This window comes from Phaethon aethereus, assembly GCF_964289735.1.
Source record: "Phaethon aethereus genome assembly, chromosome: 2".
Lineage (NCBI taxonomy): Eukaryota > Metazoa > Chordata > Aves > Phaethontiformes > Phaethontidae > Phaethon > Phaethon aethereus.
Genome location: NC_138582.1, coordinates 44,445,890 through 44,463,901, shown reverse-complemented (window position 1 = coordinate 44,463,901; position 18,012 = coordinate 44,445,890). Strand labels below are relative to the sequence as shown.

At 38.6% G+C, this 18,012-nt stretch overlaps 1 protein-coding gene across 1 annotated transcript in view; it reads left to right on the top strand.

Moving 5' to 3' along the window:
- Positions 1–18,012, top strand: part of XKR4 (XK related 4) — a gene marked incomplete at its 3' end in the record, with an annotated part of 244,072 nt that overhangs the window by 55,787 nt on the left and 170,273 nt on the right. The window lies entirely within an intron of this gene.

Sequence of the window (18,012 nt, the reverse complement as noted above, 5' to 3'; positions counted from 1 at the left end):
GGGCTCCAGAGCTGGATGCAGGACTCCAGGTGGGGTCTCACCAGAGCAGAGTAGAGGGTCAGAATCCCCTCCCTTGACCTGCTGGCCACGCTGCTTTGGATCCAGCCAGGGATGTGGTCGGCCTTCTGGCAAATAGAGATTTGCAGCTACAAGAAATTTTAAGCTACCTTTTTCTGTAATTTTTATATTCAGACTTGCATGCAGTACCAAGCCAACTCTTGTAACTACAAAAGGACAGAACTTGGCTTCTAGAAAGTAACATATATATTATTATTCAAAGTCTGCTACATTTATTAATCTTTACAACTGTTTTTTAAAGTCCTTTTTTAAATATTTTATATCAAAGGCCAAGGGTGCCCTTGATCCCACTGAGTGCCCTCGATCCCACTGTCTGTGTCATTGATAACTCGAAGTTAAGGCACAATGAACTTTGTTATACCTGCCTAGTGCCAGTAGAGTTTTTTAGAGACTTTTGTCCATTAAAAGGAAAGAAACAGCCCTTTTCTTATTAAATATGAAAGAAAAGTGATAATGGTCTCAAGTTAATTTCATGATTTTGTGGGGCTCTTGGCCTCAGAAAATGAGGGGATTCTAAAATATAAGGAGAAGAATAAAAACACTTCTACATTATTTTCCCCATTACCTTTAAAGAAATCACTAATGTTTTTAAAGAAAATGATTTGAAGGGAGTAGGAGAAATTAAAAAAAATCCATATTTCAAAGCTAGTGTGGTTACGGAACCACATGAGACATTTCAATGTTGACAGTAATCAGAAAGAATCATCTTTAATGCTGTTTTCAAAGATATCAGAAAAAATGCTTTTCTGTGAGGAAAGAATATAATTTGATAAAACATGCTGGTAATACGAATTCTTTCCATGAATAATGTTAAAAGCAGATTACAATATGCAACTGAAAATTAGCATCTATCTTCTCTCTGAATTGGCAGAGAGGGGTAAGGACAGCTGAGTCTGCTAACCAAACAGGAATGCAGTTGTGGCTCCCAAACTTTTGCAAGATGGTTGCATCCTCTTTGTGGGTGTTGACTTTGTGGGTGTTGAACAGTGATTGTCTTGTCCCAAAGGTACATTAGAAAAAGGTGTCTGGTTTCTCCTACTACTACTTCTGCAATGGAGAGGTGTCTCAGCCATGACCCAGCTCTTAGAGAAGATTGTGATTGTTTTGTGTTATTTCAGGATTCATACAATTCAAAGGAACTTTCTAGTTGGAGTAGCTTTTGGGTTGCTTTATGCTACTGGTCCACCCAATGCAAGGAGAATTTTTGAGGGAGGAAGATACTGTCTGCAGGCCTCTGGGTCCATCCCCAAAGTATTCCTTTGTCCAGCTATGGAATAGTTATATTATGAAAGGTACGAAAAACCTTCCACTGCTGGTAATAAAGGTTGCAATATAATCTTATTTGTGATGGAGTCACCATCACTGGAAGTGTTCAAAAAATGTGTAGATGTGGCACTTCAGGACATGGTTTAGTGGGCATGATGGTGTTGGGTTGACAGTTGGACTTGATGATCTTAAAGGTCTTTTCCAACCTTAATGATTCTGTCATTCTGTAGTTAATCTGCTGCTAATTTTCATATCTAGGACAGCAGGAAAAGGTGAAAAAACAAACATATTTTTGTAGCTTTACATTTTTAAATAAACTATTGTACTATATTGCTAGCAGTGTTTACTTTTCTGATGAATGACAGTGAACCTCCATGTAGCTGCTCCTCAGGTTCTTTCATGACACTACTATGGTTTTACAGTACCGCAAATGCATTATGGGCACCCCATATTCAGAGGAATTTGTGAAGTCCTGCTCTTAGTTATGCAGTGCTTAGTTATATAGTGCTGTAACGGTGATCAGGTGACTGCTGAGGCAGGATTTTCATGGTTATTAGAAGACATTTTAATAGAAAATGACTGTTGTTCAAAGACACATTTACACGTTTGAGTTGCGTTTGTCCTGAGTGGTATAACTGAGCCCCTTTCTCCTGCTTGTGCCTGGTTCTGTGGTTTGCCCATACAAAGGCCCATTAAACGCTTCCATCTTGACTTCATGATTTTTTTACATTTTCTTTTATGGCTTTCTGGATCCTAATTATTAATTCACTGGTGATCAGAAAGAGTACTTGCCATGCAGGAAGTGGACATGAGCCTGTAAATCCCCTCGCAGGGTGGCAGGGCAGGAGAGGTGCACATCAGGTTTCCTCATCTCCTCTTCATACTGTGCTCACAACGCCCCTTACGTTTCACAGGTTTAGGGGGTTTCTGCTGAAATAGTAGTAACCTTGGGAATCTTAAGTGGATTCTAAATAATTAACGGGTCAGTTTAAGTAAGTTTTTTTTGTATTGACTTTAATAAAGAAGCTGCCAAGGAAGTAAGTAGGGTCTTACTGTGTTGATTCCATGCCATTACACAAACTTTTTATGGACAGATTGAAAGATATAAGGATAAATTGATCACTAGTGTAGTAGATGCAAGTTCACAGTCTACAGTGTACCCATTTAAACTGTGGATAAGTATTGTTCTAGTGCCTTCTCTGAAGTGGATTATATGTCTGTCTTTTCCTTTGTCTGATATATAGGATTGGCCCATAAAGGATAAAAACTTTTTTTGATAAAGATCTAATATTTTTTAAAGCAAAGTGGACATTGGAAAAATATCAGTAGATGCTGTTTGAAAAAGTTATGCTGAACTTGCAGTTTACTCTTAGCTATGAAATGCCTTTAATAATTTTTGGGGAAAATCCAATTCTTGAGTTTTTTACTTCAGGAGAGAATATGAGTACAAATAAATAGGTAGCATTTCTATACTGTCTACAGCTCAATTTCTTTACTCCATATGTTGTTTCCAGGAACGTTGCCCAGTTAAACTTTATTTTATTCTTAAATAGCTGTTGATCATCCCTTAAATGAAGTGGACAGAAAAATTTTGCACCATTTCTTCTTAAAATTGCATTCTAAATAATGCCACAGAAAACATGTCAATATTTGCTAGTTAGCAGCAAAGGATGATCAATGGTTCCATGATAATTAGCATAGTTGACAGTCCTTCAAAATGATGAACATAAAAAGCTCTCATCAAAAGACCTTTTCTTCTGTGTATTGTAAATTAGCATAAACGTTGCCATCCCTTCATAATGCCAGTAAAACAGCAAATATTGCCTTGGCATAAAAAAGAATTCTTATATGGTTAAAGGGCAGTGGAATTTAATTCACTGCAATATTCATCTTTTTTTTTTTTGTTTCCTTTCACTTACTTAGATAAAAAAAAATTGAAAAAAACACAGAACAACTTGTTCTTGGTGGTGGGGTGGGTGTGTTGCGCATTGCTTGTTTTTCATGGCTGGAATTGTCAGAAGAAGGTGTGTAAACTGGTTGAACAATCATGTATAAACCAACCAAAATTAGCGAGGCCTTAGGATCTGAATGACTATGCCAAGAGACGAAATAGGTTAACAAGAAATCTGCAACTGTATCAGCAAAAAATCCCCTAACAGCCCACAATCCAGTGTGGAAACCCTCGGTTCCTGAAGGGCTTGCTCCTCCCTCCTGTCCCCTGATCTCTGGGAAGCTGTGGGAGCGGAGCTTTGACAGACCCCATGGGCAACGCATTTTTACCTTGTCATCATCTCTGGTTTTAGTGTAACACCTGTGACTTTCATTTATTTAACTTCACTGCCGTTAGTGGGATGACTCACGATATTTGTGAGTACTCACATGATTAAGCCCTACTATCTAACAATAGTTTCATTCTGTGAAATTGAAATTGTAACAACAATCAAGAGAAACACTGAAGAGGAAACCTTGCTGTAAGATCCACCTTAGTGTGGATCTTACTTTTAGTCAGGGGATGGATCTTTTATGAAAAGTGCTCATAACATTTGTCTCTCTAAGGTTGAGAGTTAGGCACTCACGAGCTAGGAACAATAAGCATGGTGAAAGATTTGTTTTTCTTGACCTCTATTAATATCCAGTGCATTCCAGCCTATAACCAGTGTTGCAATGCACAGATAGAAATACAGGTGTTTCAAGAATAATCCCCTCTTTTGTATAACAAAGTATTTGTTTCCCTTTCACCACAATTATTATTATCGATTGCTTATCACATGAGCTACTAAACATTCAAATAGCTTCACCTTTCTCCCTTCCAACTCTTGTAGCCATTACATGTTGTGGTTTGTTCATTTTTTAAGAAAAGAACCTATGCTCCACTATTGGTATTTGTGACTTGAAGGTTGACCTTAACAATGTAAGGCCTCATTTATGAGTGAAGTTAAGTGAGAAAACAGGGCCATGCCCTGGAAAATTGCCATTCGCTAACTACATAGTTTGCAGTATCATCACTTGAGGGGGGCGAGCATGGAGTTACAGAAGCAATAATAATTTTTGAAAAATGAATTTTTTTTTTTTTTTAAATTAACGTGGTCAGGTATGGTCAGGTTTTGATTTAATTTTTTTGCTTCTTTTTGCTTATGATCAATTTACTGTGATTGGTTTTGTGCTTGGAAACTGATGTGTAACTGAGTGGATAATGAACAAGGGATATTCAGGTAACCTAGTAAAAATATACAAAGGAAGTTATTTTTCTTTTAATGAACATACTGCATGCTTTGAACTCTTATGCCAATGAATGTGTGGTCAGTGCAGATCCTATGTGTTCTATAGCTCTATATGTCATGATAGTCAGTTGGCTTCATGCCTGAAAAATGTGGAAATGGTTTACAAAGCAGAGCAGAAATCATTTCATCCTCTGAACATGATTTCAGAAGAGTAATTTACCAGCAATTAAAATCCCCCAAAATGTAAACTGAATTATTCTTCTCTTGGGATTCCTACTACCACTTAATTTGTGTTTGTTTTATCCTTTGGCATTTTGTTTTCTAATAAGCCTTCAAGTGAGAATGGAGTATTAGCTTTCTATTTAAAGCAAAGGACAAATAGATGCAGAGTAAGTACACTCTAATGGCCAAAATTGTTCAAGATTTTTGGCTTCAGCAGCATGCAAATAAACGTCTGCATTTACTGGGTTGGAAAGGTTGGTTTGTTTTACAAAAGCATTTGCAAGAGATTTATTTACAGGTAATAATATTTATTTACTCTCTCTTCTCCATTTGAGTAGAAACAAATTTCCTTAGGTTATTTATTTGCGGAACACCAGCTCTGTCACTGTGTCAACATTCAGTATTTCTGTATTCCCATACTTTGAATATTTCTCTAATGGAGAAGCTGACATTAAATTTAAATCCTTCTAGTTGTTCATTTATCAGCTCTCCCATGTGTGACCCACACAGTTTATTGACTTGTCCAGCTGGTGGTGGTAAGTGAATAACCAAAATACTACCAAAAAGCACCACTAAAAAACAGATAAAACCAGAATGGTCTTTCTGAGATTCTCTTGCCATTTTCTGAATGAATGCATCTCTGAATTGGCTTTCCATTCTTCTAGTCCAATTTCTGATTATAAAATTAGAGAAAAATGCTTTCACAAAGCATTATTTTTATTTTATATGCGTTTTTTTTTCCCACCAAGGCACTTCAATGTATGTAGAAATACACTAGAGGAGCACAGCCTCAACTTGAAAGTGTTTGCAGTGTGATTAGCTTAGAAGGGTTTGCACTTTCTTGTACATTCCTTATGCTTTTGTTGTCTCCAGGTCTGCTTTTTATACCTCAAATTCCCCGAGAATATTTTGCTATCTTGTGTTAGAAACTGTCTTTTCTTTACAGACATTTCCTGACAAGAACACCTGGAAGACTGCAAACAACTCATTAAAGCTCCCATCCTGCAAGTGTTTACTTGATACCCACCTACGAGTTGCTCTGTCTCCCAGTAGTAGGGTGAAGCTTTTATAATAGTAGGGTGAAGTTTTTATAAATGTGTGCTCAGTTGGGGTTTCCAGCTTGAACTCCCTTCAACACACTCCATGCTGATGGAGTCTGATTTAGAGCCCTGTTCATTAAGTCTAGCTGGTGGTGGTCTAGCGTGTGGAGTATTTCTTGGCCCCAAACATGTGTTGAATGAAGGGTGTTGCTGGTAGGTTGGTGCTCTGCAAACATACATGCTTCTAAATGAGCGTATGAAGCTGATGTGCTATAAATTCCTTCTGATTTTGTGGCATATCATGTAAGAGCCCTTCCAGCATGTTGGTGCACAGCCACGTGATATCCAGAGGTGTATGGGCCAGGCTCAGCGTGCACCTTCTATCCAGATGGAGGTAGTGAAGATTCCACCCCACCAACATCCAGGAGTTTACCCTGGGCATGTGAATGGGAGTAGACTTGCACTGACGGACTGGCTGAGTTTGAGCTTGAGCTCTTGCTTGGGTTGTGGTCAAAATACAACCAGAATTAATTCTCTGTGCCAGCGAGGAAATTTACACGGTAGTGCCTATTTATTCGCTCATTTATTATGCTTATGTTGTAAAGGGCTAATATGGCCATTTAGGACCTGGAATGAGAAAAAAAATTCTGCACATACAGAACAGCAGCTGGGCTTTGAGTGCATTTGCCCCAAGTGACTACAGGTTTTCCCTGACACCATTTAATGCATTTTTCTCAAAAAAGGAACACAACTAATTGCTGAGACCTTTGTGTCCTAGGGGATGTGTCATTGCTAGTGAAAAATATTCTTCACAGCCATTACCTTCTCATAGTTATTTCTTGCCAGACCCTCAAGGATAAGCTGTCAGTGCCTGTATACAACAGATTATATAAGATCATAATTTTCCACTCCATATAAGATGTTACTCTGAAAGCTATATTTGATATTAAATAAAAATACTTTGTACTATATAAAGTCTTTCATTCAAAGACATAAAAGTGCTCTCCAGTGTTATTATTCATGTTTAAAAGAAGATTAAAATGAGCTGTGCAAGGGTGAGGTGTTTTGCCCAAGGTTACAGGGAGTCAGCAGTGGTTATCCCAGACTGAGACCCCTTCCTAAAGTATAAGTGGAAATGTTAGGTGTTGCAATCATGCAATTTAATGCAGAGAAAAGCGTCCCCCCTCATACATTTGCATTCCTGCCACTGAGTCTAACTATCCTCCTCCCTAAGATACTGCCCTTGACTCATCTTACCTTTTGGAAGATTGTCTGTGCACCCATTTGCAACTTGTGCTTTTCAGTGTACAAAAGAGGTGTTGAAAAGTAATATTTTTACTGAAGAACTTGACTGGCATAGAAAGAAGTATCTTCAGTATGTTTGCAGAATAGTTATACCTAGGGCAGAGAAAGACAACTTTTTAAAACCACGTGATGATATTCCTTAGTAGTAACTACCCTAAGTTACTTTTTAATACTACTACTACTGCAGTCTTCATCAGTGTCCTTGGCCCAGCAAGCGATATAGAAAGTAATCACAAATCTCAACAAAAGCACAACTGCATGAGCCTAGCAAAATCCTGTGCCTGCTATTACCCTGGTTGTTTCACCCCTGTTATTAACCCTGATGATCTAGCACATGCTCATGTGCTCATGGCAGGCTTCATGGACTTGAGGAATACTGCTCTTTTGCTCTTCTCTTCCCATTTTCCATTTATGGCTTTGTTTATTCAGACCATGAACTCTTCAGGTCAAGAAAGACCACGTAGAGGATAGGCCGAGTACCAGAAGAAGCACAGCTGTGCGAGCTGTAAGTTTGTTAGGATTAGTGTCATGCTGATGTAATTAGAGTGCATAGATCAGGTTTAGACCATTTAGCTTTAGTTTGGTATCTCTGTGTGGTGCTGCATTGTTTTGCTCTGCCTTTCCAGCGTCTATCTGAATAGTGTAGAACAGCATGTCTATCTGATGTGGTCGTAATGCATAGCGAGAAGTTGACCTAGCATAGACTGAGCAGGTATGATTTGTGGGTGTTTTTTTTTAAATGTGGTGCAAGGCAAGATGGAAGCAAAATTACTTTTTAAATTAATAGAACTTCAAGCAAGCAATTACAGCTATATTATTCTATGTAGTGCTGTACCTGTGATACAGTCCTTTGACAAAGAGCTTGCCATGTAGAAGTCCAGTCCTGAAAACTGTACCGGGGAAGATGCTTAATGGTGGTTATACGTATTAGTGATGGGCTGTACGTAGATAGCGTTGTGAATGATGGTATAGCAGATATCATGCATTTCATTTCTACGTTTTCTCAGTAGGAAGAAAGGACAGTGATTTATTGCGTATTGATATAATGAGGTTTTACAAGCCAATAGTTACTATATACACTGCAGTGCGTTAGCAGTATACAGGAATAAACCATGAGGCATTTGTCAGAATATTCCTTGCATTACAGATTCGAATGTTTTTAACGTTTGCCTGTTAGAAGTTACCTAAGTATTCTCCAAAAATCTAATCCCTGAAGGTGAGGTGAAAAGAGCTTTCTGTTAGACGTCATTCAGCTGGAGCTGCAGAATGAAGGGTGACAGCATCATGTGAGAGCCATTCACCCGAACTGTCACTTTACATTTCCAGGAGGAAAAAGATTTAAACATTCAGTTTATATATACGATTGTTTCCTTATCTTTTTTTTCTTCTCTCTTGACCCTTCTGGAATATATTTTCTGCACTGTTTCTTTGGGGCAAAGCATTCGCACCGCGTAGGTTTTCTGTTGGATACTTTGGCTTGCTCTTGTGACCTGGCTGAATGGACTGTGGAATGTGTAACAAGAGAAAAGTCTGAATCGTCGCTAAATAACAGCTGTTCTCCACGAGTGCAATGCCAGTTACTGAAACAGCATTACTGCACGTCTCTACCAAAATCTGTGTTGGGAAGAAAATTGATCTGAAAATTACTCATGCTGTCTTACCTACTAGAGTAAACCAAATTCGATTAAATCTGTTGGCGTGCGTCCTACATCCCGCTCCTCTCTCTCTGCCTGCGGAGAGAGCTGCAATTCAGATTGCAGAGAGAATGCAAATTCAGAATCTGCTGGAGCTACAGTTTTGCTTATTTCTTCCCACAAAGAACGTTCACCTGGCTAGTGGTGGTGGTGATGCCGCTCTTCTGGAATTTAATAGTTCATTATTTGGAGCAGCAGCATACGCTTCTTTTGAGAGCATGAGCTGGGGAGTGGGTCCAGAAAAAGCAGCTCTTATCCCTTTCCTACCTCTGCCTCCCTCTCCATTATGTACAGCTCTCTACATCTGTTTTATTAGTGAAGTGGTCATTCTATACCAAGGTCAAACACATAGGACACTATATGTACCCTCTCTGGTAGTATTAAGCTGTGACATACATTGCGATACAGCTGCTGTGAACCCCTCCTCACCATGCAGATGTACTGAGCGTGCATGATACAACACGGGGCTGATTTAGTGGGTTTTTATCAAGAATGTTTAAAAAATGTCTTTTAGCATTCCACTTCTCAGGTTCTGCACAATTAAAAAAAGAAATACACTTGCCAGCAGCCTATATTACAAAGAAAAATGATAATAGCATTCCATCTGTGTAATAGCTTATAAAATGAAAGCTGCAGATTACATTTCAGTCACAGGGGGCTTCTAAATTAACTGCTTTGACCAAACTAGGAAATTCTGAGTTAAGTCTGAAAATCTATTCTAAGAGTCAGATCTTATCCCTGACCATTTACAGAGAGCAAAACTGCAAAGTAAGATTAATCTCCACAGCCTTTCAGTTTAATCTCAGAGTCTTTCTTTTCCTTTGTGTGTGTGATTGCTTGTCTTCAGAACAAAGTCTGGGACCATTAATGTGCAAGTTATGTCCATACGTAAAAACCTTAAGCTGAATGCCATATGTCTTTTTCCTAATTTGAGTTAATAAGCACATCAGGAAGTATAGGCTGACCCTTGAAGTAGGTTTGTTGCTTGTTGGCATAACTGCCCTGTGAAGTGGGCAGGATTAGGACCAGCTAACTCCACTCCATTACTGGTAGTTTTCTGTTGTCTTTCTGTGACTCTGTGGATGTTTAGGAAGGAGAGACAAGTTGTTCTGCAGGTCAGTTGGAAATAATTCAGAGAGCAAAATCTCAACATCCCCCAGGAACGAATGCAGTGGCAATATGAGCACAAGCGCTCATAGAGCAGTAATGATATACTATGAGAAATGTACAGTTACCCCAATTAACTTTGCACTGGTGAAACTCTTTTGCTTATATTATACTGTATGTTCAGTTGTATTGTAGAGGCTGACAGAATTAATATTAGAAATAGAACCAGCAGCTGTAACCATTTTGTTTTATATGTGTGATGTATATTTGGGTGCTGGAGCATCTGATGTATGAAGAGAGAAGAGGGGAGGGGAGGGGAGGGGAGGGAAGGGAGGGGAGGGGAGGGGAGAGGAGAGGAGAGGAGAGGAGAGGAGAGGAGAGGAGAGGAGAGGAGAGGAGAGGAGAGGAGAGGAGAGGAGAGGAGAGGAGAGGAGAGGAGAGGAGAGGAGAGGAGAGGAGAGGAGAGGAGAGGAGAGGATCTAATTTCTGACTTCAGCTGCCTCATAATACAGGACAAACTCAGAGGTATGCAGTGGAAGAATGAGAAGCAATGGACACAAATCTCAACCAGGCTTTTTCACCTTAAGAGTGGTCAAGCATGAGGGCAGGTTACACAGAGAGCTTGTGGGGATTCTTGCAGACTTCAAAACGTGACTGGACAAGGCCCTGAGCAACTTGGTATAACTCAAAGTTGACAGCATGTGTAGAACCAGATGACCTCCATTAGGCCTTTCCTACTGACATTATTCTACTGTTCCATGATTGTGATTTTTCTTCTTAAATGAATTTCTGTTTCCGTTGATGTCTCCATTTATCTCTCACTCAACATGCAAGACCTGTATGTGGAAATCTGCACCTGGTTGTGCTTGTGCATGGTTCATGTGTGCCAGGTCACTTGATGGAAAGGCTGTAGCAGAGGAAAACCTGGATTCTCCTGGGGTTTCTTTGAGCACAGAGCCCTGCCAGTTCACACTCTGCCGCACTTCAGCACATTGTCACACCTCTCCCCTGAAACATGGCAGGACCTACCCGCCAAGTGCATGCAGCTCTGGAAAACATGGCTTATGGAGCATGAAATTCACTGGAGAGTTGTGTCCAGGATATAGGGTCCTTCAGTGGGTCAGGGGAGAATTAGGTACTAGTACTGGGTAGTAGGCTCAAGTCATGGAGTCATACTCAGAATGCCAGGCTGAGGCAGACGCTCCCCTGGATAGCTGGTACCGTAGTGGGAGACAGGAGACTGGAGGAGGAGCAGAAGCGCGTCTCATGCTGAATGCAGATTGCATAAGACTTGGCAGGTTTGCTCTGGCATGTTTCACAGGGAAATACGTTGCTCTCAGTTGATCCCAAATATTTAGTTCAGTCGCTGAGTTCACTCTGGAGCAGCTCCACAGTCTCTCAATGAAGAGTGACATGCTGGAGAGTAAGTGCTTACCTCCAGTTACCCTGGTTAAGACATTCAGAAGAACTCTGCAGGTACAGAAGGGGTGAAGTTTACAGAAAAGGTCAGCTTTCATTAGGCACGGATGTGGCCATTTTTTTCAGGAGAATTTATATTGATGTTTGGTGTCCGTTATGGACTTCTTTTCTGCTAAAGCCTCCTCTCATTGTGGCTTCACCTAGTCCTCTCTGAAAAGTTAGCTCCGAATGTTCTTATGTTTCACCAGGTTCCACATAGGTACACTTTATTTCTTTATTCACATAGCTCCCATTGACTCATTTTTTAATGCCCTTGGAGTTCATTAGGAGTAGCAATTGCACATCCAAGAACAGTGTCCCCTTGTTTTTTTGAAGTTGAAAATAGTGGCAATCTAATCTCAGACTGTATTTGTATTAAATTCAGATATTAGCCATGTCACTGCATTGTATTTTCTTTGTTCTGTTTGGAAATAAATTCAGTTGTTCCAACATGATATCTGAACCTGAAAAAAGAGAATATAACAGCCGTCAGATTAGATAAGTAATTTCAAAAAGGATTTAACATCTATTTGACGGAGAGAACACTATAGTTTTACAAATCCATGCGCAATTCTCTTTTGTGAAGGCAATCCACTGTGTTACCAACCTTTTAAAAATTTTAAGTATGTTTTATCATGATCATACTGTTTTATATTTTTACCAGTCTCATGTATGTCTGAGTATAGATAACCTGAAAACATGCACAAGTTTTTGTCAGCTTCTTGCCTATAGATTATGTACTTTTTTAGGGTTTTTGGTTACCTGTTCTGATGGCAATCAGTCAGTATCAAAGGATAAATGTAAATGTTTTGCTATAATGTGTAGTTTCCTTGCACACAAAAAAAAATCTTTTCATTTGTCCATCTTCAAATATTCTGAAGAAAATTTTGGTTTAATTTGGCTGTCAGACTGTTATTTCATTATACATCTAAAACAGATATGAGGATCGTATATTTTGTTATTTTTAGTTAAAACAGTAGCTTTTTTCATGGGATTCTTTCTTCTACATTAGATCATAAACTCCTTGGGGTGGGAACTGTCTTTAATAATGTCACAAAAAAGCTCTAATGGCAATTTGGGGGTACTGTTTACAATAGGAACATGATTAAACAATGTCTGTATTGTTTAAATGGGTCTCAGACTGGTGATGGTGGCTTTTTCGTGCTTTTTAAAATGATCTTGTCTTCATCAGTGTGCTTTGTGTGTGTATTCAGAACTAAACTGCAGATCCTTCCTTTTAATAAAACGAGTCATTCCTTTGGAAACCGTCTACCCTTACAGTGATGCTGGTAGTGGTGATGCCTTGCAGGATAAGAAGAACATTGGTCTGTCACCAGCAAAGTTATTTAATGAAGTTGTGAATGTCAAAATCTTGCTGATAAACGATCACGAGGAACACAGCTTGCTTTTCAAACTCCAGACTTTATTTACAGGACTAACAATAAAAACTGTCTCTCTGACTATGATATTCTTCATCTCTGATCACTGAGAAACAATAAACACGGGCAAGAGGTGTCTTTTGAAATATCACAGGATTCTGAGACACACACTTGAATTCATTCTGTCACTCCTTCAGGTGATGGAATACTATAGGTTTCCAACACCGTTCTGCACTGCTTACTAAAGACAAACCTTGGTAAAAAATTCATCTTAGATAATCTATGATGAAGAAGCAAAATTCATCTTAGATGAATATTGCTCAATTTTGAATTCAATATTTTTACTGGTAAAAGATTAGACATTGTCATTCCCACTCTTGTCCAAGTAAAGCAGGCCTCTTCTAAAAGACACTGCATGTTTTTAGGTAGAAATTTGACAGGGCATTCATCGCTCCCTCAGATGGTCTAAGAAGATTTTTGCTAGGGATGAGCAAAAAGAGTACGATTTGGACATTGACGTCAAAGACCTTGCTGTTTGGATAGTATCGTTATTACTGCACGCCCTGTCATTTTTGAAGAGTATTCTTAATCACCTCTCTTTCTTTCTTTCCTCCTTGTGTATCTTGCCAGAGAAACCAAAGAGATCACTTTGATTCACTGTCTTGCAGAATAAAGAGTTAACAATACCAATACTGAAAAGTGCTTTGAGATTTACCAAGAAAAGGCTCTAGAGCAAGGTTATGTTTATTGATAAATAGCAACAGTCAACAATAGGGAAGTTGGTGTAATTGGTGGGGAAGCAAAACAATCCATAATTTTATCTGTAATTGGTCTAGTAATTTTAAAAGGCAATCTATCCTGAAAAATCTGTGATAGCCTGTTACTACTTGGATTTTTGGTCTTATTCACAGAGGAGTAAAGATCCTGGCTCTGCTGGGAAACTGAGTATCCTGTTTCTGTAATGGACAAACATATAATTCCCTTTTTCTTCTCAATATTAGCTGATGTGTTCTGCATATCTCCATCTTTGAAGAAGGCTAAAATAGCCACTGGCTAATTTTGCTACCGTTATTTACAGTGACGTACTTTGCTACCTTGCTGCTGAAATCGCTGCTTCTGCTTAAGAAGTATGCTTCATCTGTAGCATATTTCATCTGTACAAAAAATGAACTGCAGTCTATACGGTCACGCAAAGCCAGATTCTGGTTCTTGAAAGTAGTTGTTTCTGCAGTAACGCTTTAGAAAAGAGGTTATAGTAGGCACTCGGAGTAGCTCTCCTCTCAGGCGTTTTAACGTTATAGTACGCCATGTTGATGTAGTTACGCTGCTTCTGGTATCCCACTAAGTTCATTTAGGATGAGCTTATATACCCATCTACAGCATTACATTTTCGTTTTACCTTGTGAAGTTTGGTTTTAGCTGGTGATTCTTTAAACAGTGTATTACCTATATACCTCCTGATCCGTGTAGCTGTTTGCTAATTTCTGGTTGAAACTCGGGAGCTGTGTTGACTGGGTTTTCAGATAGTATTGATGTTCTTCAGGTGGGAGTTCAGAGCACTGGCTTCCTAGCAATGGCCTTTGATTTTAGAATGCTTTTCCTTCTTAGTGGATAGATATTCACGGTGTTGGTGATCTTCAAGGTACGCAGCCTCTCTGCCTTGTCACCTTGTTTCTGAGGAAATCTTCAGGACAGTTTGTAGAAAGCAGGAAAACAAAAAATTATTATTGTGAGTAAGGTTTCTTTTATCTCCTTTATCATGTTTACAATGATGCATTGTTCATAGTGCTAAAATTATGCTTCTCACATTTTAAAGTATGAGTGATTTGCTGCTTGTAATCTAGGTGCCATGCTTTATGGTTCTGTTTTCTGCTTCTCTCACATACTGGAATCGTAAGGTCCTCATCAAGAATGACTGCAATCAAGCCATTGGTGTGTCATCTCTCTCCAACAATAAACAATAATAGCAGCTAATGTTTGTTCTGACAACAGACTTTTTATCTCAGAATTTTGTCCTTAAAGATAGAAGTTTCATTATATACTGGACAGCGATTTTGTCTTAGCAATATGGCTGAAAGATTAGATGATAGAGTTAAAGCTACTTATAAACAAAAATCAGGCCAAAATACAAGATGCTTGAGACTCCAGTTAAGTTAGTGGATTTCCCCTTACTCAGTTTTATTAGCAGGGCTATATGCCAATGATATTATATTAATGAAAATATGTTGGTTTATAATTTTTTTCATGCTAGAGGATTTGACCAGTGAAGTTTTCGGAAACCAGTGTGTCTTTTTCACAGATGGAAAATTAGGCCTTGAACATTTCAGTATCCAACTAAAGAAGCTTCTATATGCTGTTCCAAAAAGGATACTGTTTTAAAAATCCCAAGCACTAGTTAATTAAACTTCACAGGGTGATGTGTGTTCATCTGAGAATTTATTTTGGGAGCTGTAGAATGTATTTCCATATTTAAAAGGAGCATTTTTCTGTGATATTACTGAGCTTCCTAATTTTCCCTTGCCATCTTGGGTAGCACCTAACAGAATGGAGCAAAAGGAATACTATTTGGTGATGCAACACCGTGAGAATTTTCTGGCATTTAGTATTGTCTGACACTGGCACTGTAAAACGTTTTTTGTATATATTCAGAGAAAGGTGATAACAGAATTTTGGAAACCCCTTCTCAGCATGTGGTACAGAATATATATAACTTTAAATACACACTTCTTAGTTATTGGAATATTAATTTGAATTTTTCTGATTAATCTCTAGACTATGAATATATGAACAGCAGTTGAGCTGCTTTTGGTAGTGAACTGCCCAACACTTAAGTATCTGTTCAGATATTCTTCATCTCTCTTGAGTTACTGTGAGACTTTTTTTCCTGAAATCCCTTGTTTTGCCTTCATTTTGATGCATATTACTTTTGCATTGCTCTTCAGAAATGAGTATTCTATTTCATCTGTTCATCCACAAGAGATCAGTAGCTCTTTCTAGCTCTTCCTCTCTAAAACTTAGGAAATTTGACCTAAATAATCCAGGTATCTAAAATCGTTCCACTGAGGAATTAATCTCATGAAACCGTGATTCGTTTAAAGCAGACACCTATACAATACTCTATGTTTAAATTTTAAAAGCTTCCTATTTGAGAACAGAGATGGAGGTAAATACTTTTAATGTCTATGATACTTGTATTTGAAGATTTCAGTGTGCAAGAGGGAAAGGAAAACTGAAATTTCAGGAAAATGAAATTCTTTCCTCATTGCTAGTGGGAGAATGCCTCTTTGTTATAAGCCTTGCTACTTGTTCTACTTTTGATGGGGTCAGAAAGCATCGGATGATTTTAGGAGAACAGTCGTTTTGGTAGGAAAACATCCTAAAGTCATAGACTGAGTCACCTATTGGCTCTTCTCAAATTAATCTCAGAGAGAAACTGTGTACTGTGCATTCCTGTGAAACATTCCTGTGAAGGCTTTAGCTAACTTAGTATTAAACAAAATTGTAAGCTTCCAAATATTTTTCTTGGAAGATTAATTCAAGTCCTAGCAAAATTTGTTATAACAAAGAAATTTTGTGATTCCAAAATTCTTTAAAGGTGAACCAAATTTTACCATTCATATTGACTGGCTATGTTTACTTGAAGAGCCAACCCTGACTTCCTCTCCTTTCAGACAGTATTTCAGAGAGCATTTTTTGATTTTGAGTCAGGGGGCAGTGGTGTTTCCCAGACTTTATTTAACCAATACTGAGGCACAATAGAAGGATGTGCAACTTGCCTAAAATTGCTATTGAATTTCAGGTGAGGTGGCAAAACCATTGAGATTTCAGTTGGAAAAATTCCTGTGACGTTGATCACATTGAATAAATGTGTCATCTGTTGTTTTTCAGTCAATATTGGTTATTTTCCACTTGTGTAGATTTTTTTGTAGAGTACTAGCTGGAGAAAAGTACTGTTTTTCTAAATACTTAATGGGTGCTAGTGAATCATCTCATTATACTGTATGAAGTGATCTGTTTCTGTATAGGTTTGCAAAATACACTGCCATAGCATCATCTAACTAATTCTTGTGGTCCAATAGATCATTTCATTAACCGTATTCTACAGGCAGTGTTTCTTTGTAAAGCACATGTTGCCTGGTTAAAGAGGGATTCTCCTTGGATCCTGCTTGGATTTCACAAAGGGGAAAAGTATTTAGGGGGACTGGTTTTGAATTTGGCAACTATATTCCACTGTGTGTCCTTTTACTTGAGGTATTTTAATAGGTACCTTATTAATCTATGATGCTTTCAGAAAGATAATTTTTAGAAGCAGTACATGTAAATTAGATTCTCTATATTAGACATAGGAACAGGAAGGACCAGTTTTCCCTTATGTGGCCAATGCTGTTAAAGTCACTGGAGTTACAGCGGTGCAAAACTGACCCACCTCTAATTCCACTGGTGAATGAAGACATGAGTCAGAGCAGCCAGCAGATGTCAGTAAACACAAATCTGAATGAGAGAGGTCTGAAAATACTCTGCCTTTTGGGGGCTTTGGCTGAAGTGTGATTTACATGGGTGGTGAAAGACCAGCAAGTGTCTCCTAAAGGACTTGATTATTGCATGTTTTGTGTGTCGTAAGTATATGTGATAAGCTTTTTCTTTTTCCTCTTTTTTTTTTTTTTTTTTTTTTAAAGCATCTTTCCCTGGGTAGAGGGAGGAATATTCAATCTGTGTCTGCAAATCCAATTTAGCAGCTGGGCAAGATTACTTGATGCCAGTGCTTGACTTCAGTGGCAACCCACAGAGAGTGTGACTGGGAATGGGGAAGAGGAACTGCAGCAGTAATTCCCAGGACCTTACCCCTGCCCAAGTCTCCACTGCTTTGCTCAGTCCTTGTCTTCCCTCTAGACAGAAGTCAGCTGAGGAAACCATTATAGCCTGTGTCATTCTGAGGCACTGATAGGAGTTATAGCAAGATTTGGCTCTGAAATTGTTTCCTTTCACACTGAGCATTGACAGAGTTTAAGGTCAGTGTTAACACTGGCACAGTTCAAAACTGTTGTGACTCCAGCCTCTAATGCTTTTCCAGTTGCAAAGAATGAATGTCATCAGCAGGTCTTCGGCTAATAAGAACATTTTAATGACTCTGATTATGACAAAAGTAATTTTCAAGAGGTTTTAAAGAACAGCTGAAGGCTGCAGCATGGTAATGCATCTGTAGTACTTCTATCACACACTATTAATACGCTACGATAACTGT